A 23038-nucleotide genomic window follows, 5' to 3' on the forward strand; every position below is an offset into this window, starting at 1 on the left:
CACAAACAAAAATCAGATTGAGTCTCCTAATGAAGGATTTTTGACTCTCACCTACTGGTGCAAATTAAATACTATCATTGCACATTTTCCTACATTATCAATTTCAGGAAAAAATTGTTTCTGTACTTACAGCATGTATTAACATTTGTTTACCAACCTGTGTTATTTTGCTATATTTATCAAGCATCACAAGATTAAAGATGATATATCAAAATCAAAAAACTTCATTTGAGATGGGACTCTTTAGCTCATTGCGAAGGACACATGGTCAAGATGGCTCTTTCTGGGTAATGAGACCCCCTGCCCCCCACCAGCCCAGCACATCCAGCACAGAGGGAAGAGCAGAATTCCTGAAAGACGAGGTAACTGTGAGTTAGGGAGAGAGTTTCAGTGAGAAATAAACAATCCAGGTCATGAGGGAAAGGAAACCTGGGTGTCTCTCCTCTGTGGACACAGAGCCACCTCACAAAGAAATAGTGCAGCTCTTGGATTTCTGACCCAGAGTGGATGTTCAGCGGTGAAGAGACAGGGTGGGGATAGCTAGGAAATCTGGAGCATTATATGAAAGAGCCTTGTTTTCAGTAGACCAGCCTCCGAGCAACATCACTATGAAACCTGAAAGCTGAGAAGGGTTCCTGGGCAGAAAGTGCCCACACAAAGGAACCAACAGGCAATTTTCTTGCCAGTGTTCTTCAACAGAGGGGAATCCAAACAGACTGGAGTCCGCTCGAGGCAAGCAGCAAGACGGCACTTTTGGGGGCTTTGAGAAATCAGGCAAGGGTCAAAATATAGGAATCCTACTAGTCTGAAATCCCATAACCTAACTGTCAATTAAAAAGGAAAAGTATTTTCAGAAAAACTGATTCGAGCACAAATGGCTTTGCATGCCTCTCTAAGTAATTCACAGAAGTTCAAAAGTTAAAGAGCCCTAAAGCCTTTAATGAATGCACATGTAACGACATACAGTGAAATCTTGGCACTAATTTTCTTGTGTTTCAACATGTGTCTTACAGACACTCATTATTCCTGTCTGCGCATGTTATATTTTCTTGGACATAGCATTTAATTTTCTTAGTCACTTGACATATGACATAAGCAAATTTCAATACGTCCTAAGGCCATTCCTACCAGTAGTTGCTTTGTGAAACTTTAATTCTCAATATTGTATGCTAAATTGGAAATTATCTCCTAGTAAAAAAAGTTGATCTATGGGGCATGCAAGGAAGTGGAGTGGGGCTGGGAGGGTGGATGCCCACTCGGCCTGTAGAAATGAAATTTAGACATTCCAGCTTACCTTCTTTGTTTTCTAGAAAAATAAATGCTTGGTGATTGTGCGTGTGTGTGTGTGTGTGTGTGTGTGTAGCAGTGACCAATCAGAAACATTCCAGCTTACCTTCTTTGTTTTCTAGAAAAATAAATGCTTGGTGATTGTGCGTGCGTGCGTGCGTGTGTGTGTGTGTGTGTGTGTGTGTGTGTAGCAGTGACCAATCAGAAAAGAGGTAGGCTCTGACCAATCAGAATGGAGTAAATGTCTAGTGCTGGGGCAAGCTACTGGAAGTCTTCTGCAGATACTAGTTTAACCTCTTAGCTGCAGAACTGTGGAAAGGTGGAGGATATACTGGGAAGAAGACTGTGAGCTCAGGTAATAGACAACATTTAATATCCTTTTAGTCCTGGGAGAAAGATGGTGTATTGGTTAAATACACCATCGTGATTAAAATCCTGATTCTACCACTTACAGGGTAAATAGCGTTGAGCAAGTTATTTAACTCTCTAGGCCTCAGTTTATTCATCTGTATAATGGGCATAATACTAGTAACGTCAGAGGATCACATAAAGAAGCATATATAATTATGCGCACTGTTCATCTACCCTCAACAGCCCTCTGAGTGAATACGTTTTATTATCTGAATTTCACAGATGAGGAAATGGAAGTTCTGTCAGGGTGACTAACTTGCCACCGTCTCACATCTATTAAGAGGCAGAGAAAAGACTCAACCCAGGAAGCCCTGTGTGGAGCCCTGTGTCAATCACACAGACTGACCGCAGAAACTCCATTTGCTGTTGGTCTTAATAGTTTTGCTTAAATGCTATTTATTTAAAATAAATAAGCTGCTTATAAATTGACTTAATGTAATGGATTTCTGTCTAGCTGTTTTCGGAAAGGTTGACTTGTCCAAGTTTGCACAACTAATTAGTGACAGTGTTGCATTAAGACCCCATCTCCTGGTCCATAGTGCAGTATTCTTTCCATCTCACACAAAGCCCTGAATACAGACTTAAGAACAGATCATGAGACCACCCTGTGGAGCACAGTGGATGAAAATGTGGGCTGTAGAGTCACACTGCCGGAATTAGAATTCTTTCTCCACTGATGTGTCCTGTGTCATGACTTCTTTGTGCCTTACCTTCCTCATCTGGAAAATGAGGATGGAAAAAACAATATGACCTATTTCATCTACGTCGTTGTGAAGATTAAGTGAATCATGCACGTGAAGCATTTAAAACAATGCCTGGAACTTTAAAACCTCTTAATAAATGTTAGCTGTTATTTATTTTTTTCCTTCAAATACATGATCTCTGTGTAATCAGATCATCGGCTGAATTTCAGAAATGTTGCCTTGTACTTTTCAGGAAGATGCTGAGTCGAGAGGACTGAAGTGGGTACATGGTGGACTAAAGTACTAATTAGAAGAATAGAGAGTTACTCTAAGTCTCCTGAAGGGGAATGGTTAAGCCTTAGTTCTGAAATCAGATAATACTTCAAAGAGTCTTGGTAACATTATAGAGAGAGAGGTCTGAAAAAGTATTGTAGCTATAAAAGGAAAAAATTAGAGGAAAACCCATGAAAGCATACCATATCCTAGTGATAGTAAATTCTACTAAGAGAAGGTTTGGGGATTACAAGAATCACATTCAAATCAGAAATGGAGAGCAAACACAGCTAAAATGTAATTTGTGTGAAATATTTTATTTAAAATGTCTATTTTTAAAAGGACCTAGAATATGAAACATAATGTAAACGTGTACTGGAATGAATGGAGATTATAATGAACCTGAAATAAATATTAAATCTAATTTTGGGGGAGAACATAAAGACTTAAAAATCTATTTCCCTTCTGTCTACTCTCATAAAATTTTTATTTAATTATTCATAGAGCACAATGAGTAGATTTCTGCCTCTTTTCCCTTTTAATGTGTTCAACTTGGCTTTAAGCACGCATCAGAAAGCAGCTTACAATGGAAGCCTTTTGTCATCTGTAGATAGAAATGTCAGAAGCGGAGCCTTTATCAGGGCAAGGTATAAAGGATTCCCCCAATGCCATCTGTCCTTCAAGGTCAAGCCCTGCACAGCTGCACACCCGGGATGGCCTAAGATCACCTGGGTAACCTCTGGGTGACATTCGTATTCGAGATGTGACCTAAGATGAGGAAGAAAGCGGAGAAATAGTAACATGATACTTAACAGATTCAGGTCCAAGTGATCACACATTTGGCTTCCTGCAAGGCATAAATTCATTATCTTCAAAACTGGGCTATTCACATAGCAGGCATTCCTTCTAAACAGCTGCAAATCATAAGTCGTACTCTTTAAAGTACCCTATATGATGGACCCTATTTTCCTTGTTTCAGTAAGAAATATCAAGAGATTTCAGTGGCCCCCTGTTTTTCATAGACCCTATGAATGGGTCCTTCAAAGCTGACTCATTCTACAGAGATTCAGATTCCCATAATGAGATCATATTTTTAAAAATATTTTTTTTTAATTCCAGAGCTAGATCACCCATTACACTCCACCATTCTCTTTTTCGTCATGTAGAGACTTTTTTTGTACAACATCCTGTTAAACAAAGTGGTTTTGACCAACAGCTTCTGGAAAAAGATATGTGTCAATGCTGCTTTCTTGTAGTACTTGGATAATGTCAGCACGTATTGATACCTAGGGGCCTTAGATACAATTGTTTTCATAGCTTTAAGTGTAAAAACCATTTTAACCAATGGAGTTCTCCTTTATGAATCTGTTAAAAATCATAGAATCATATGTAACTTGGAGGCATCCACAGTAATGTGCTAAAACCAACGCGTAACTTGCTAGCAAGAGTCAATCGCGTACACTTCTTTCCAATTCAAGTCTGGTACCTTCAATTTAGCCATAGTGGAAGTATTTACACCTTGGACACTGGCAGATGCTTCCTCTTCTTACCTCTCCGGAAGCTGGTTGTTAAATATTTACCAGTGCACAACAGATTTGACAGGGTGGTGGGTTTAGCCCTGGACCCTAAAGCTGGTGAAGGCTGTTTCTGTGGACATCATGCATTGCGATGCATTCGTTACATGAATAGTGTTTATTGTGCTCATGCCTTAAATAAATATCAGAGGATGGTGTGATATGGAGAAAAGTAATGCAAATGATTATGCTTGTTAAACTAGTTTTAATAAGACTACTTTTTCATTAAATATAAAAACTGCTATTAAGTAGGATAAATATAAACTCACAAGACAATGACTGGCAGCATCTTATAGAAGTATAAAAAAGTTGAGAGTAATCAATCTTCTGATAAAATAGCCTCTCAAGAGAAAAATATCTCTACTATATATGTTTGGTCTTTTTCTTTCTCTAAAAAAAAAAAAAAATCTCCCTCACATCTTAAAATAAAAAACATGAATCTTTTCACATGTTTTACGCTAATGAAACAACTTCTTCTCAGAAGAAGGTTATTCAATAAAGTGGATTTAACTTTGACTTGTGATTAATTCTGCCTCCTTCCCTGCTTCGGCATTCCTGACTTTTGGTACAACACATCCTTCCAGGAGAGTTTAGTAGTAAAACCATGGAGAGAGTTTAGCTTTTATCGATTCTGAAAGAACAATATAACAAGATACTGACAATAATAAACAGATACAAAGTTGTTTCAGCCTGGATACGATTGCAGCCATATAACCCTTGGTGGCCTCTTTTATATGAACTGTTACTTTTCACTCCACAATGACTAACACGGAAACTAGCATCCATCCAATTGAGCAGGTTCTAGTTGCTCAGGAAATGGTTAAACTACTACAGGTCAGCCCTGCAACCTCATGGAAATGCTCTGATTAGTCTCCCACACAAAACCAATTTGAGCCATTTATTTTGCTAACAATTCCCAATAGAGTCAAGGCACTGCACAAGTCAACTTTTAAGAAAAACTTACCCTTACACATGACTTTGTCAAGAAAAAATTACTTCTGATAAAGACACAGATTTCATTAACTTTCCTGAAATGTCCATAGGGCCTTTTATTAATATTGAGGAATTGCATGATTCCGCAATTTTTTAAAAGCCACCACACAAGTCCAGTCTGATTTAATCTAATGCTGTTTCTGAAAATATAAAATAAAACTTTAACTCAGAAATTCTCTGGAGTGAACAATTCAAATGTAATAATTACTTCACATGCTCCCAGCCACAGAGAAGGAGGATTGGGGTCCCTGAATCTGGAATCTAGTAATTATCTAGTCAGTCAACAAATACAAGTCAGGTGCCCTCTGGATACATAATGTTGTTAATAGGTGCATGTATAAATTATTTTTGTTTGCACATTGCAAATATTTATATATCTCATCTTCCAGAACAGAGTCTCTAGGGGGAAAGAAAGTCAAACAGTTAACAACATACTTCTCAGCTAACAACTCATATTCCAAAATGGATGATTTATAATCAAGTCAGCTGCTCTCTGTTCGAAGGTCATTATAGGAGCAGCCAGAGCAGAGGGTGACATTTTCCTGTAATGCCACAGCCCCTCCAAAATCATCTTGCAGCTAACAAACCACTGTCTTCAAACCATGTACACCTGAGTGAGAAAGATTTTGGGTGATGGTTGATGGAGGGAAAAAAAAAGATGAAAAGGAAAAAGAGAAAGAGAAACACAAGATTCCTGGTCTTTGAGATAGAAAATATAATCTCTTTTGTATTCCAATTTCAAAGTGAACTAAGTTCCACACATGTTACTCTCCAACAGTAAAGCTTAAGAACACCAGCCTGCATCAAGTCGTTAACCTTTTAGGACCTACTCAAAGCAATGTAGTGTGACTTTATTAATGAATGCTTTAATGTGGTCTATAAAAGCTAACAAACACAGACACTTGCTATGATTCATCAAATTTAATATTCCATCAAATCTTTCAGTTTAAAGACCAAGGATATTTTTTAAATATGAAAACCTCAAAATGAAAGTCCTATGCTCCAATTAAATTCAATGCAACAAGAAACAAAAACCATAAGAATTGAATGCTAGATCAAAATTTTGAATAACAAACAATAAAAGAAATAAATTTGGTGCAACATGAATTAATAACTCTAGAAAATGTTTTATTGAGACCACAGACAACTAAAAGATGCAACCCAGGAAAACAGACTTGATGTTTAAGGCACACATTGTCTATTATGTTGCTAAGAGGCAAAAGACCCTGTCATAAAACAGCTGGGGTTCTTCCTCCAGGCAAAGACAAGTTCTACGGTCAAAACTTAAGTAGCAACTTCTAGAATTTTTACAGTTTTACTCAATGACTTTTATATTTTGGAAATCCATACTTAAGTACCTGACTTCTCTAAGATCCCTTCTTTTGCAATTACAATAAATATTTTTCCCACTAGCATTTGTAAACTGTTTTACAAAAGAGTACCTCTCCTTGCTCACATTCAGTGCCCATCTGCAAGAATTCTTGGGGAAAAATTTTAATGTCATTTTGCTTTAAAGATACTTTCTTTTATTTTTAATGTTTATGTGCTGTGGCATGTAATCGGAAGAAAAATGAATCAGAAGAACTTTGGTGGTCTAATCCAGACTCACTTGATCTTGTGTTCAAAATCTAGGTCATGGTCAGTGCCTGGTACATGACAAAAATTAGTTTAGTTCCAGGGAAACACAGTCCCTGGTCCTGAGAGCCCATTGTGGACAAAGAAAGAGACCTATAAATTATGTCACCAGGACAATCCACCATGTCATCAAAGAAAAATCCAAGTGGATTATTATCTCTTTCTCTTCAAATCATCTTGCAGATGTCTTAAGTGCTTGCAAAGTTTATTCCTCTTTCTGTGGTTGTCAGATAGGTTATCTCTCTCTCATTTTACTAATGAAAGATCAGACAGGGTGAAGTTAACTGATGAGCCAAGGCTCCAATAAAACTAAATCAGGAGGCTACTGATATCAGAACCTTCTTATCATTGAGAATGCCAATTCCTACATCCTGGAACAGATGATGCCAGATTATGTGAATTTTACTAAGTTTAGTTAATTTCTCTCGAGCACATTGCTCACAGTGCAGAATTCTCAAGCACACTCCGAAACAGAGAAAATGTGCACATTCATTAGACTTTTTTTAATGCAAACATAGATGCTGAGAGATATTTTAACTGACATGGGAAATGAAAAGCCACTATGTCTCCACTACAAAACGTGAATAATTCACTGACATCATCTGAGATTTGTATGGCGAATTGACTCGTGAATCATACGGTAACCATAAAAAAAAATGTGTTCATATGACAAAAAATGGGTTAATTTTTAAATTTCAGCTCTTTATCAGTTCCTCTGAGGAATACATGAGAAGTCTACATTTTTAGTGAGAATTAGACTCATGTACCGGAAACAGTTCGATATTCTTGAAAATAACCGAATTTATACTTAGCCAGGACTTTCAAAGATATATTCCTAATCATTCATCTTAGAGATGAGGAGGCTAAGTTCTGAGAGGTTAGACAACTTAACTGCTACAACCCTAATCGGGACCACAGTTGACATGATCAAGTTCAGCCCTCTCATTTCAACCATAAAATGGGACTCAGTGAGGGTTATGCTAGTTACATTCTGAGCTGCCTTCCAACTATAACACCCCGGGTCACCATGTCTTCTCAGGGAATATCTAGTGTCCTGTTTCCCATGTGTTGCTCTACTTGTCCTTATTTCATTCCTTGAATAGTGGCATACTAGTGTATAACAATGTGTGAGGTACATCACAAGCCACCTTGCTGTGTTGGTGGGGGTCGTTGGTAAAGGAGACCAAGAAAATCCCAGGAAACAGGAGCATGGCTCTGATATCTTTGCAAAAAACAAGAGGACTAAGGGCTGGTCCAAGGGAGCAGCCACTGTGTGGTGCTGTGCAGCTTGGTGACAGAGTGAGGTGAGAGCCAGGGCATGGTGACCCTGAGTGGGTGGGAACAAGCGCCCACATCCAGTCTCTCACTCCGTCCTGAGTGAGCCTTCATTATTCCAGCTCCATCCACACTACTATGTCTTACTCCCCACAGATGTAGCCAACAATTTGACTTTTTTTGGCCACAGACAGAAGGGCAGGGTGGCCATGCTTAGCCAGGAACATGGTGGTGGAGGGGCATGAGAGTTGTAGAAGACTCTGCTTCAGCAGCTAACTAAGCATGTTCTCGTATGCAGCTGGGAGTCATCACAAAATGAAGAATTAGAAACCCAAAGGGCTAGAGTTCTCTTCACTAAACTATCACTTAATGCAGCAGTATGCTAAGTACTGAAGATTCTACAGTGGGCAAAAACTCAACGAGGTCATACAGTCTGGTCACATGTCTTTACTGGTCAAAGTTGCCTCATATAATAAACTTATTCAGAGTGGATTTCAGCACAGCATCAGACTCTTTCAGAAGTGTTCTGTTATGAGCTCATCTCTACTCAGCTCCCCAGAATTGTCTACCCCTTTGACCTCTATTCCAGAAATACTGAACTGATAACTGTTCTCCAAACCCTCCACCCACTCTCTCATCTACACATCTCTGCACTTAGCTTTGTTTCTCACTAGAATTATCTCTTTACTAGTTAACTCCTTGGAATCTCTTCTTAGATACTCAGGAATCTTTCTCTTTTCCTCCAGCCCCATTCCTGTTTGAGCTGGGTACCCTTGTGTGTGCTCCCATGCACCCCATATCTCTCTTATTGGAGCTTTAAATTGCCCTTTGCTTTACTGTCTCCTCCACTAGACTCAAAGCTCCCTGAGGGCAAAGCCTCCCCACCCTTAATTCCTGTTATTTTATATCCTAGCACCAGTATAGGATCTCGCCACAGCATCTGAAAGTAAAGCTATATTTCAAATTAATTGGTTTCCTTTGAAATTCTGTGCATTTTTTAATGCTCTAAAAAACATTATTCTGAAAAGGCATCCATAGGTTTCTTCTGGCTGCTGAAGGAATTCCTGGCATAAAAATTTTAAGAACATCTGCTAAATGCTCAATAAATATGTGATGAATTATTAGTTGGACAAATGAATGCGTGAGCGAGTGAATGAATGAATGAATGAATGCATAAATGAATTAATGAAAAAACTGTTCCTCACTATTCAGCAAAGAAAGGAGATTTGACTCCAGATGTTGAGAACTTGTTTCTCATGAACATAATTTGATTCCACAAGGTGGAGGCGCAAAGGCTCAGAAAAGGTTCAAAGTTTCTTGGATATCCAATATATTTGTGGCCTACAGAAAACTCTATACTACTCTAAAGTTATACGCTACTACCAACTCCTCCCGTTTCTTCCATGTTAGCAAAGCCTGCTCCCTATAATAATGTTAAACCAGCCTGCTATATCTTTGTAGCTAGTCATGGCTAGGTGGCTCAGTTCTGGCCAATAAGATGAAGAGGAATTCTTCTAGGAGCTGCTAGGAAATATGTCCTTCTATGATACAGAGTGATCTTGGAAAGAAGCTTTCTTACCACCCTGCCTTTGAGCACAGATTCGCAAAGATTTGAAGTCTAGAAGTATGGAGGCCCTCTCATGTCCACGATGCAACCAGTTTGAAGATGAAAAGATAACATGCTAAGGATGGCAGATAGAAATGGAGGAAGCATCTGGGTCTTCAATAATATAAGTCCTTAAATCACTCAGTGGACCACCTATTTCAAACATCTTTATATATGAGATCATTAAATATCTTTATTATGTAGCCCATTCTTTGGTGGGCATGCTACTACATAATGCCTTCCCATCTTATGTAGAGCACAATCCCATGACAAATTTTTCCACCATGAGTATCTGGGCTGCAGTCCTGAATTAGCTAAGGATCCACTCCCTGTTTTCAGTTATCGGTTAACATTTCCCTCTGTAAAGCTCAGATCCATGCAATAATTATTTTACTCCTAGAATATACCAGATAGATAGAAGACTGTTGGCTCTGTAGTGGGAAAATTATTTCATGATCCTGTAATCACCATCTGTAGCAGAACTTCCTGAAGAATTACTATATGTTGAACTCTCCTAAGCCCGGACCTAACATGCCAGGCCTGGACTGAAAGCAGCATACACAAAAGGTCAAGGTCCGATCTGAAAAGGGAGGCTGCCAGGAATGAGAACATTTTCTGCATACCTAGCCATCATGTATCACTCTCTTCAAACCCAGACCATTTTTAACATACCTCCTGACATCTTGCACTTTCTAATTCTCTCTGATGATTGACATACCTCCCCTGCAAGACTATAAGCTCCTTTTAAGTCAGCAACAGTATCTTAGGGATCATTATATCCTCCCTCAGTATCCAAGTAGTGTGTGTATTGTGTGTGTGGGGTGGGGGGTGGGAATAAATGTTTACTTCATAATACTTTATGAAAGTCTTAGGACTACTGGTAAGAGAGTTTAGAGTATATAACATAGGCCCTGTAGAGGAAGCACATATATGTAAAGATACTTATAATTCCAAGCAGCATGCATTATAACAGTTTCGTGAAGGAGAAAGTCAAAGTCAGGTGGGTCTGAGATGGTAAAGGAAAGTTCTACAGAAGAGCTGCACCTTAAACTAGTCATGAAAACAGATAATACTCAGACAAGAAGAGGAATAGAAGGGCATGGCAGATGGAACACACGGTGTAAGCAATGACAGAGGCAGTAGGATTGTCTCAGGAGAGTGAAAGCTCAGTGTGGAGAAATTACAGCATAAAATGGGAGAGGTAGTTTGATGCTAGATAGCAGAGGGTCTTTATTGCCAAGCTCAGGAGTCCAGGTATATATTATAGAAAATAGGGAGCCATTGAAAGATTAGAAGAGCATCACCAGTATGATTACTACAAGTATCATTTGCTACACTCCTTGTTGTGAAATCTGAGTCACTCATTGCTAACAATGCCAGAGACTCTATTATCAGTCAGATTATTAGATAGTGGAATTATCTGGACCAAAGTTTCCATCTTCCTGGTAAATAGGTTGGGTAAGATAGACTCCAAAGCCTCCCTATCCATGAACTATCACTTCCTGCTAACGATCACACTTAATTTGAAGGAAAATAATTTCATTACATCCTCAGAGACAGAAATTAAAATTATAGTCACTCTTTTATCCTTCGTTTTTGACCACAAGGGCAGAGGTCTGCAATAATCCTACATCTCATTTTATAGCACGCCATCTCATCATTCCTGCAAGACCCTTCTCTTACTTCATTATTTTTCCTCCTCACCTCAGAATCCTCATTGCCATTCCTCTCACCCTCACATAAGCATCAATGTTTTTGATATGTGCATATATCTTTACAGATCTCTCATTGCTTTGTATTTAACAAATTCGAATTGGTTCTTAAAATTTGGACAATGGCATTATGCTTTAAATCTCATTCTCTCTTATTTTTTCATTTATAACTATGCTTTAAAATTAATCCATATTGCATATGCATAGACATTTTTTAAAAAATGCCTCCAGTTGTTGCATAGGATTCTATAGAATGCAATCGCCTAGATGACTTATCCATCGTCCCAGTGAAGGACACCAATGTTAATTCCAGTTCCCAATGACCACAAACAGTGTTAAAAAGACGTCCTTGTACACAGTCCCTCTGTGATAATTCCTCTGGGTTACGTGTCCAGAAGTGGGCTTGCAAAAGTAGGCTGACTATGTAATTTATGATCTTTCTAAAGAGGAACATTTTGGAAAGCGAAAAGGGGCGCTATTAGTAATTATGATAAAACCTCAGGTTTTCCCTGCTATCCTGGGTAAGTAGGGACATCCTGCCACCTCTAAGACCTTTCTTAATTTCACTCAGATTGTCAGATTGCTTTCTGAAATGCTCATGTGCATTTGCTGTTCCTCCAACAGTCAGAAGGGTTTCCATCACCCCATAATCTTTTGAACACCGGGCATGATCCAGCTTTCTAATTTTGACATTCTGATGTGTCTGAAGTGGTCTGTGTTGTTCTGGTTGCCAGGGAATTTGAGCAGCCCTTCTGGGACCAGTTCATCATTTAAGACTCCTCCCCTGTGAATTGCCTCTTCAAACACTTTGTGCATTTGTTATGTTGTCTCATGTCTTTTTCTGGTCAAATTGCAGGAGTTTTTTGTATATTCCAGGTATTAATCCAGTGGCATTTTTTTTTTTCAGAGTAAGCTTTAAGTATTATATATCTTTTTTCCCAATCTGTCATCTGTCTGTTAATGTTGCTGTTTAAAATTATAGTTTATGGTTGTCAAGATCACCATTTTCTCTCTTAAAATAAAAAGACATTTTTATCTTCTTCTCCAGGCTCTAGTAGACTCTGCAGCACTTTGCATATTCTCTACAAAACAGTGGTAACCATCTACAGCGGCTTCAGCCAAATCACTGCTATCCCTCATGACAGCTGTTCTTACACTTCAGTGTGCACCCAAACCACGCAGGGCGGGGTCCAGAGTCAGCATCTTCAGCAAGCTGCTCAGGGAGGCTGATGTCAAGTCCAAGGGCCACGTATGAAGAAACATGGCTTAGGATATAAGACATCAGGACCTGCCGAATGGGACTTTGAAGATCACGTAGTTCAAACCCCTCACTTTACAGCTGCAACATTTCAAGTCCTGAGAGGATAAACACTTTAATGAGGGGCCAATGGCACCATCCGCTGCCTGATTCCAGGCCGGTGCCCCTTTTAGCACCAGGCAGGTCTGAAAAGTCTTACTGACGTCCCTAATCGAGCTTCACCCTCCTTTTTCACAGACTGGATGATGAGTCCTGTTTTTGTTTCTTCTTACCCAAGACTTAGGGTGGCAAAAGTCTGAGATGCTTTCATTTTAGGATGTCATTGTTATCAGCACAACTTCGTTCCTTGAATTTTCAACATTTTCAAAGCAAAGCAAAAGACAGGTGACCCCACCTTGACATGGATAACATTTCTGAAAACAGCCCCCAAGCCTCCTGAGTCCAGTACAAACAAAACTTGGCTTCATGGCTCCCCCTGTTTCATATTCACATGATGCAAAACACATGGGACAAATTTATGTCACTGCATTTTGCCTGGCAACCTGTGTTTAAATCATGAAGGTTTGCAGCTCCACATTTTAGGGTGTCGTTTGCAGTCCCTTAGCCCAGAGCTCTGAAGGAACAAGCTCACAAGAAGGATCGTTAGTCAGCCGGATGTGATGGGCTCTCCTAGAAGAACTAATTAGTATGCTGCACTGTATCTGCATATCTCTCAAATAGACATTGTTTGTGTCTTTCCTCAGTGACAAGGGAGATTGTTCAGTAGGACACCTTACCTTTTAATATGCAGGGTTTGTTAGAAGAACAGCTCAATTCATATTTCCCCTGGTCTGATGGTAAGTGAACAGCAGTGGCAATATTAATCTGTAGTAACCTGTCAGTGAACTCTACAGCTAATATGATGTAGTTATGATTTTACCATCAATCAGGCCTGAACAGGCTCTGGGCAATCCTTACAGCACAGCCTCAAAAAATCTAATTGTGCAAAAGCTTCATTGGTTTCCAACATTTCTTTTTTATCTGTCACAGGCTTTAGGCCTAGTACACAACCTTTTATTATTGGCCTTATTGCATTAGCTTGTCGGACAAAAAGAAAAGGCTAAAGCAGAGGGTCCCCCTGCATTCCATCATTTGTTTGCATGCACGATTTTATTTGACAGTCCCATATTGTTTCAGATGTAGATAAAAATTATTAGGACATATGGCATCATATGAACTTTTGAACTGCCAATTGGTAGTGTATCCTAAAGGACTACAGGCATTTAAAATTCTGCTCTACCTACAGATACAGAGATGCTACATGGACGAGCAAATAAGGTCTCCCTGGGGAATTTATTTTAGAGTGAACATAATCTTGAATGTTCCCTTAACCAATTTTTATGCAGGGGAGAAATAAAATCATTAGGAAATAAAACATTAGCACTGCAATGATTTTTAGCCAAAATTAAGGTCAAATATTTGTGCTATGATAGTAAAAAGCAGTTCACTTGCTCCAAGAGCCTGCACACACAGTGTGAAGTAGCATGGGACCACGTGGCCTTCATTCATACGCAGAACATTTCTCTGGGTATCAGAGGTGTGGTCAGATTCAAAGCTAATAAAAACATGTAGGGAAAACACAAATCCATATCAAAGTAGCTCCCTGAGTCCACAGTGTTAGAGAAACTAGAATACTTAAAACATATAAAAGTAGTTAGGAAGATGAACTACTAATTTTATCTATTTAGGCATTTTAATCTTTTGCATCTTAAATGCAATCGGGCTTTTTGGACTGAGAAATTGCTAATCAGCAAGTTGGATAAATGTTTCTATTTTAAAATGTGCACATTTAGAAATAACAGCAGGCCATAAAGTACATATTTATGTTTGTGATTTAATGTATCACAAACTTTGTGTTTTATTTTATTTAGCTTCACAAAGAGATCACACTATTTTTTTGCAAGCAATATGTAACTTTTACAACAGCTTTATGATTCAAGAAACACATATAGCAATACATCAAATATGTATACAATGCCTAAGTTTTTCAAATTTTCAATGCCTTTTAATAAAAAATTAAGGATCATGTCCATTTCTAACACTGTTCTAATTCATTTAAAGATTGAATTGAAAATTTCTATTTATTAATCAGGAAAAATCTGCATAGAATTACAGTGATTGTCTTTTGAAACCCTGTACCCTTGCTTCAAAGGAAATATATTGTGACTAAGAGCACAGCTGTGTTAACCCTTCCCAAACCAGTGTGCACATTGTCTGCAACCTAATAAAAACATCTACACAAAATGAGGAAATGGCTGTGGCATCCTGCAATAAGCGTGCAGGAACGCGCCTTGGAACTACGGAGGTGACTACTGGAGCAGAAAGACAAAAACAGGATGTGAAAATTGTCGCGGCAGTAGTAGTGATTTTGAAAGTTTTCTTGGCCACCTCTCCATCACTTGTGAGATTTGCTTTAAAAAAAAAATGTCTCTAGGGAATTCTTTTCAAATATTCAAATCTAAATAATCTTGAGGAAGACCACCTGAAAACATTTCAGCTTTGCCAGATTGCCTAGAAATTTACAGCTCCTAATGAAAAGCATTTCTGACGACGTGATTGGTACACCACTAGCTCAGTTCTTTGTCGGTACAGGAAAAGGTTTGCATTTGTCAGAGCAAGATTAGTTTCAAAGCATCATAGCTAAAAAAGCAGGGGAAAGTGTTAGATCCTATTGTGCTGTTATTAATAAGCAAAATTTGACATAGGATGTTCAGATGAGCAGGTTCAAAGTCTGAAAAGGAGGAAAGATTCCCAAGCTGGATAATTACCTCAAAATAGGACATTTAGGCAGTACTACCCAGACATTACTGAACACACACACACAATTTTTTCAGTTAAAAAGGCATCTGCAGATTCATGGGTACTATACATGCAATATTCATGTCAAATGATTGAAACAGTGAAAGGTCTCTCCAAAAGTAAAAAGTGCCAAAAAAAAAAAAAGTGTTATTTTACCAACATTCTCCTTGGGGGAATTGTAAAAATAGATAAGCAAGTTCATCTTATTAATGTCTCAATAACTGTAAATTGAGAAAATATGCCTTTCAAAAGAGTTCACTGAAAATGGGCAAAAGGTTTATAGAATAAAATTGGAGGTGAAGAGGTGAGACGAAAGGAATGGTGGAATTCCTTAAAAGAAAGCTATCTGCTCATAGTGATAGATAAAGATAGATTTATAGCAGAGGAAGGGGGGAAAGCTTAGAAAACCCACGGGCTAATTAACTTCATTTGAAACATAATAATAAATATTATTACGTAAATTGTTTATGTTTTCAAACATTACATGTAGATGTAAAGATGCCTTTTCGTGCTATCATCAAGAGCTTTTCTAGTAAAATGTCAATTAAAATGTATCTTCGGTGCATAGAATTTTCTCACGGTTTTGTCTTCCTTGAGAATATTTTCTAGATCCCAGAGAATTTAATAATTTCATATAATTTATGTTTTCAAAAATTATATTCCTTTTGGAAGGTATAAAAAGCAGTAATTACTTTGGCAATGTTGCCGAACTGAGCGTGGAAAGAACTGAGAAGTTATATAAAGCTCATAATGGCAAAATGTGTGAAGTTCAACAGTCAAGGTCAAGGAAACACAATTACAAGCTCAGTTGTTTAGAATACAATAAAGCTGATAAAAAATACAAAGATTAATTTCAAAATTATTAGAAAAATATCAAGTAATGTATGAATCATCGAGGTAGGATCAGTCTGGCTCCTTTGGTATTTCTCAACAGAACAATGAGAGGAATTGAGGTCTTCAAGTACAATCATGTTTACTTGCATTTCTTTTTGGATAACTTTATGACATTGATACAAAAAGTGTAGTTCAGGTCGGTAGATCAAATAAAATATGTGCTCTGGGCAGTTGAAATATTTGGTTGAACCATATGAAACTGCTATTTTGTAGGTCAAAATTGGTTGAGTTTTAGGAATTTCATGTGGTTCATGTATCATAATGTGTCATAATGTAGGCAATTTAGAATCATTTCGAAGTTAAATGGGCATGTGTGAATTTCATCTTAGTTCTACTGCTTTACTGGCTGTGAACCTAGGCAAGTTACCAAGTTACATGCTGCTCCGTTTCCTGTACTATCTCTGCCTGGATAATGGCCATCGTGGTGTCTACTTATAGGGCATGGGCTTGTTCCCACCTAATGAAAGGGTAGTTCCCCAAATGTTTATTTTAAAGTTGATAGTTTAGAACTCAGAAAAGAGGGACTCTTTTCTGGGTTTCACTAAACCTTCTGAGATGCCCCATGGTATTAAGTGTTCTGGGCTGCTGGTCACCTTCCATAAAAGCCACACCTAACACAAGCCAGCTGTCCGCATAGGTGAGGGCATCCCACCAGACCATCTGCTTTGAATCAATGTCAGCTTCCTCTTTGAAAGATATCCCAAATCTTGTTTCCACACCTCATTCTGCCAGGGACAGCAGAATTTAAAATAACCAGGAAGACACAAAGAATAATTCTTTGAAATTTAATAGCTGTTAAATTGGCAAGTGAGGTGGGCGTGGAGCTTATGTCAAGCCCCTCACACTTCATAAGCAATTCGATAACTCCTGAAAGCTTGGTGGTATTATTCCCATTGGCTTTACATATTTGGGTTAATTTCTTTCCGGGTAAGCTTTCTCACACCCCACCCAAAAAAGGAGATGCTTAGCAAACTCCAGAGGGCACTGGTGGGTGGTTCCTTCACAGGAGAGTCCTGGACTCAAAGACCCACTCTGCTTTTCTCAAATAAGCTTGCAGAGTGAGTTCACTGTGTACGACTTTCTGGTTGAAGAACTTAGAGCCCTGAGAGTGAGCCTCGCGATAAGCCTGAGGCTGCGACGCATGATTTCTATGCATTGTGGGAGTTACCACAGCCACTTAGAGATGAGGAAACAAGTTCAACCTTAGCAAAGTCATACTACTGAGGAGGGAATTCCAGAATCTCACTTCTCAGTTAATCTACCCTGGTGCTTCGAAAATCAAGAACAGGTTAAGAATGTGCATATCATAGAGAGTTTTTTATTTTCCTTTTGAGTAGAATTTTCACCTTAAATAATCAGTTAAAGATAGACTATATTTCCTCATTATATCCCCCAGCTCATTCCTATCATCCTTCAAATGGGTCAAAATCACCCAGCCTTCCATAAGTCACTAAAAGTGTAGTCTTTCTCTTCCTATGTGATTCTCACTATTTTACCATTAAAACTCAGTGAACTGATACATTGTTTTCAATCTTAGCTATTTCTTTCCAATCTTTGGACAGCTTTAACATCAGCAACACATTCTCTACCACAGGTTTTTCCGGTGTTAAAAATAACACACTTTGCCCACTTGTACCTTTAGAATCTGTGCAAGCCCAGGCTCCCCAGTACAAATCGATATTCTGCATCAGAGAAATGCAGGAATGAGCCAATAGAATTAGCAGAGTAATTTATTCTGCCTCAGCTACAGCTGGCAGGGACTGCAGAGGGAAGCCAGCAGATGTTTGTTTGCTAATGGTGGCTTCGTGGTGCAGTCAGAGCCTAATGCCCCATATCTCTGTTAGCCAGTCTGTCCAGCTTAATAAAAAGGGATAAGGGAGATTTGGGTTTCCTTAGTTTGCAATGCCAATTGAGTTCTCCTTCTACTATGCATTGTAATGTTCTGTGATTTTCCATGGCTATAATATGGAATAATATCAAATGAAGTCTCAGATCTGTTGCAGTGAAAAAAGGAAAGGATTCTAATGTGGATAAGGCAGAAACTATTATTGGGGTCATAATGTCCTGTAACTATAGGAAGTTCCTATAAATTAAAGTGTTCAAGAAATCATGGCCAATGATACCCCACAACAAGCTTGGTAGACAGAAAATAAAATGGTAGTAAGAGGCCTTTGGAAGAACATGTGGGTTTTCCTTTGTTTCCTTTGCAATGTAATAATTTACAAAAGTTTTATTTTCTCTCTAAAAAACAATGAATAAACTCTAACAATAAAACATAAGAGCAAAGGAAAACCCTGTTTCCTTTGGATTAATCTCCATCCTTGCCTACACGTGCAACCTCCTGGGAGGAAAACCGAGATTTCAAGGATAGCAAAGCCCTCTTTGTGATACCGCCAAGGAGATAGCACACTATGAACACACAGTAAACTGGTGTCTACTTTTGTTTTTGCTTCCTCTTTTGGAACTTATCTATTACATTGGGATTTTTATCTATCGAAAAGTCTTCACTGGAGATGCAGTTTCCAAAGCTGACTATGGCAAGTTTCTGAGTAAGGTTCATAGGGAAGACAACCTCACAAATGAGAATAATAAATGTACAAATAACAATACAAGGACAAACTTTGGGAAGTAAGGTGAGGGAAGGGTGTTTAAAAGATGAAACAACCTTATAAAAAGGGTGTCCCTTCAGCCTGAAAAGCCAAGTGCTTTTCATGAAACATTTCACCTTTTGCTCATAATTTTTATCAGTAACTATATTATTCTCACTTTGCTTCTGAGGAAACTGGGACTCAGACAACAATCAATTTGCTCAAAGTCACATAGATAGCATGAGGAACAGTGAGGATTTGGATCTCAGCTCTTTCTGGCTCCAAAGTCTATACCTTATTCAAAGAGGTTTTCATCTATGCTCTGAAGAATTCTAGAGATCCTCATAGGCACTCCTGGGGTGGGGAGGCTGAAGGAGTTGGGGCTCTTGGGCTCCCATTGTAGATTCAACCCAGACTAAGTCTTGCTTTGATGAAGGAGTTATCCTATTAGTAAAACCAGTGTGCTCTATTCCAACTGAAAAGAAGAGGAAGTCTTGGTTTGGGGCATGCCGAATTTGAGGAGCAAATGGGACAGGTGGAGGTGTCCAAATGGTCAATATGAAGAACTGATGTTAGGGATGAATGTGCAGGATCAGGAACATATGTGCAGAAGAGGTAGGTCAGTGAAAGGTGCTTCCTAATTCCAAGCCAGAATTAGCTTTCTAACCACATTTGGGTATTTCTACTATTAGTAATCACATTCAGCTGTCGTGTGCTGGAATAGCTAAAAGTCCCCAGTTGCCCCCTGACGCTGTACACCACCCTCTTGGGTGCCTGCACACCTCTGCATCCACCAGTTGGCTGTCCAACTTATCAGGAGTATTTGAGTTTATTCCCAAACCAGTTTTTGCCAATTGCATTTGCTTTTGTAATTTGTAATTTTATTGAATAATATGTAAATTAATGTAATATGAATATAAAAGGAAATAAAGTTTTTCTTTAACAAATAAGTTGAATTATTTGGAAAGAATAGGCAAGTTATTTTGCCTTGGTTTGAAAAAGACTGTTAGAAAATATTGGGGAAACAATAAAAATCTAGACAGATTCTGGGCTCAAATTGATTTTCAAGTGTCTTTAAATCCTTACAACACTAAGTAACTAAACAAAAATTGTAGAGGATGCATTATGGATACAGTTAATACAAGAAAGTTGACCCAGAGCCAAGTATCAGACCTTGGTTCTACATCAAAAGAATGACAGATTAGTATATATTTGTTAAGTTTTAAACGAAAATAAAATGTTCCATAGGTCTGTATGTATCACTTTTCATGACACTTCACTTGAAACAACTTTATTAACTTATAATACTAGTCCTGACCAAGTCAGATAAGAATATTCCATGTATTTCTAGTCCCTGTACAGAAAGGGGATTATTACCACTTGAGCACAGGTCAATTACCTGACTCTTTTGATTCTTAGGTCAAACTTACTAGGAAATTCAGCAAGAAACAAAAAAAGATGTTGAACTGAGTTCAAGTTTCCTAGAAATCATAAATATAAGACATGGGGTGAGAGTTCAAATTTTAAATGACTTAATTATGATTTCCATTTAGAAGACCATGTGGAAATTTCTCTTTACTTTAAATGTTTGTTAAATTCACTGATTACTAATAGGCACAATTCTGTCAGTCTCCATGGTGACATAAAATAGGGTTCAAGGCTGGGCTAGCAGGGAATAGACTATTGTGAAGCCATTTTTAACTGTGTGCGCAAGGTCGGGTTTTACTTTGCTGCCCTGGAGAAATACGAGGAGCTGGAGCAAGTAGAAGGAGAGGCCACATTGCTCCCCAGCAGCTGCTGTATCGTGACCCGGAAGCCCTGAGCGTTCAGCACCAGCCATGAGGCCTGTGTCTCTAATTGGCACTGCAGCCAGCTGATACTCCTCCCTTTGTGTGCCCTAGACTGCCAGAGCCAGGGAGGGGCGGGGGCGGGAGAGAATATGTGTGTGTGGCGAGCGATCACCTGCTTCCCTTTCGTTGCCATGGGTTACAGAGCCCCGAGCTGGGGAGTGGGGCCAAGCGCTCTGGGTGGAAATAACTGTGTCAGCCTCTGGAAAAAAAAAAAAAATTAGAAATAGGGAGCAGGGAAACAATGGGCAAAAGCACAAAAATGGCATCCCAAGGTGGCCTGTGAGCGAGGAAGCCAGGCAGCCGAAACGACAGTGGTTCTTCATAAACCCAGCTCCCACCTGACACACTGGCCTGAACAGTGATGAAGGGAAAAGAACATGTGGAAATCTCGACGGCGATGCTGTTCCTCTGCCCACTGGGCCTTGGTGCAGGTCTAGGATCCACCTCGGAGAAAAACAAACAAAGTCTGTTCAGAGTCTAGTCAGCAGCTGTCAGGGAGGCACACTGCGCATAGCATTACAGCGTACCAGGCACTGAGCGAGGTGACACCAACGGGAAGGAGGCTGTGACCTTGGGGAGGCCACCATTTAATTAGGCATCTTAAGGCTGTAAGTCAGGCTTATTGTGAACTCTGCACCCAAATGCTCATTACTCTTCTTATTTGATGGCTCATTGGGGGAAATAACGTGTTTCCCCCCTCTTTCCTGTGGCCTACGACTATTTTGTATGAAATGTCATAGACTTTTGGAGTAGAGGGACTTCTCAACAAATCCAAGCTCCTAATTTTGCAGCTGAAAAAACAGGCCCAGAGAGGTTAGGTGCCTTGACCAAGGTAATCCAGTTTGTTTGAGGTTTTTTTAAGTGTTTGGTTTTGGTTTTATTTGTTTGCTTGCTTTTTGCAGAGGGAAAAAAAAAAGAGGGAGAGACTTAAATAATTCAGTTAATGTTTACTTGTTCCAGTTTCAGATTGGAAGGCCAAAAGGTAAGAATCTCACATCTCTTCAGACTGAACTATCAAGAAAAGAATCCACTAAGACCCCCATTTTGCTGACAGGGCAACCCACTGCCTTTGGATGTGAGAACAAGGGTTGCCTCCCACCCACGTTGCTGGGCTCAAGTCTCATGCACGGCAGGGCACTTGGGGAAATGTTAGGAGGGACGTGTCTTGGCGCATGGTCTACAAGCCTCTCTAGTTCAGCCCATGACACACATGTGAACTCCCAGAGGTAATTTCTTCCTGTTCTGACCCCTATCAAAGGAGATGAGTCCTCAGGCTCTTGCAATACCTATTGACTTTGGCCATCCTCTTCTTCCTGAGTTTGTGGTAAGATTGTGGTCTTGTCTGGTTACCAGCTGAAATTGGCAGGAAGCAGATTCCACGAGAGGCTATGGCTAATCTGTGTGCTTAAAGAGAACTAGTTTCTTGATGTCACATTACTGAGTATACATTTGCCATCTCCCTTTCCTGCTCTATCCTCCACTTGCTAAATAACATGAGATGGGCATTCTCTTTGGCTTCTAGTCTATTTTACCACCTCAAGAATTTAGACTCTCACATTAAAACATGTGGGGAGTGGTTTCACTTGCATGCTTCTGGCAGCTATTGTGAAAATGTAATATCTACTTGATGCCAGTAGAGATAACAACTACGGTGGCTTGCCTCCAGGACCCTCCTAGAGAAGGCCAAGGTCAGAGAGGGGTGAGTCTGACCCTTCGCAGAAGTGTGGCGAGGTTGTCCTGCTCTTCTCTCTCCCCCGAGCTCCCATGGGGGTGGGGTGGATAAGACACAGGAGGGGAGCTTAGCCCAGATTTGTTAAAGGGAAAATATTCCAACAGCCTCTGTGATCCTTTATTGAGAAGCACATGCAAGCTCTGGATGCTAGGAACACATAAGGGTGTTGTAGGCTGTACCTTGAAATGCAGACTGTCCCAGAAACCCTAGGAAGCAGGTGTCCAGGTTCATACACCATCTGAAGTACCACAGCCATTCCAAGTGCTTTAGAAGGGAGTTGAACTTCTCTCTGCTAAAGAAATTAATCCAGAGCCTAAATCCTGCTTGTTGTTAATGGCTAGATATCCTTGAGACGGATTCCTTTGCAATGTCCTTTGATCTTGGCTGAGCCCTCTGGGGCTGCATATTTCTCTCAGTAATCAAAGTCCA

This window comes from Rousettus aegyptiacus, unplaced genomic scaffold, assembly GCF_014176215.1.
Source record: "Rousettus aegyptiacus isolate mRouAeg1 unplaced genomic scaffold, mRouAeg1.p scaffold_m13_p_2, whole genome shotgun sequence".
Lineage (NCBI taxonomy): Eukaryota > Metazoa > Chordata > Mammalia > Chiroptera > Pteropodidae > Rousettus > Rousettus aegyptiacus.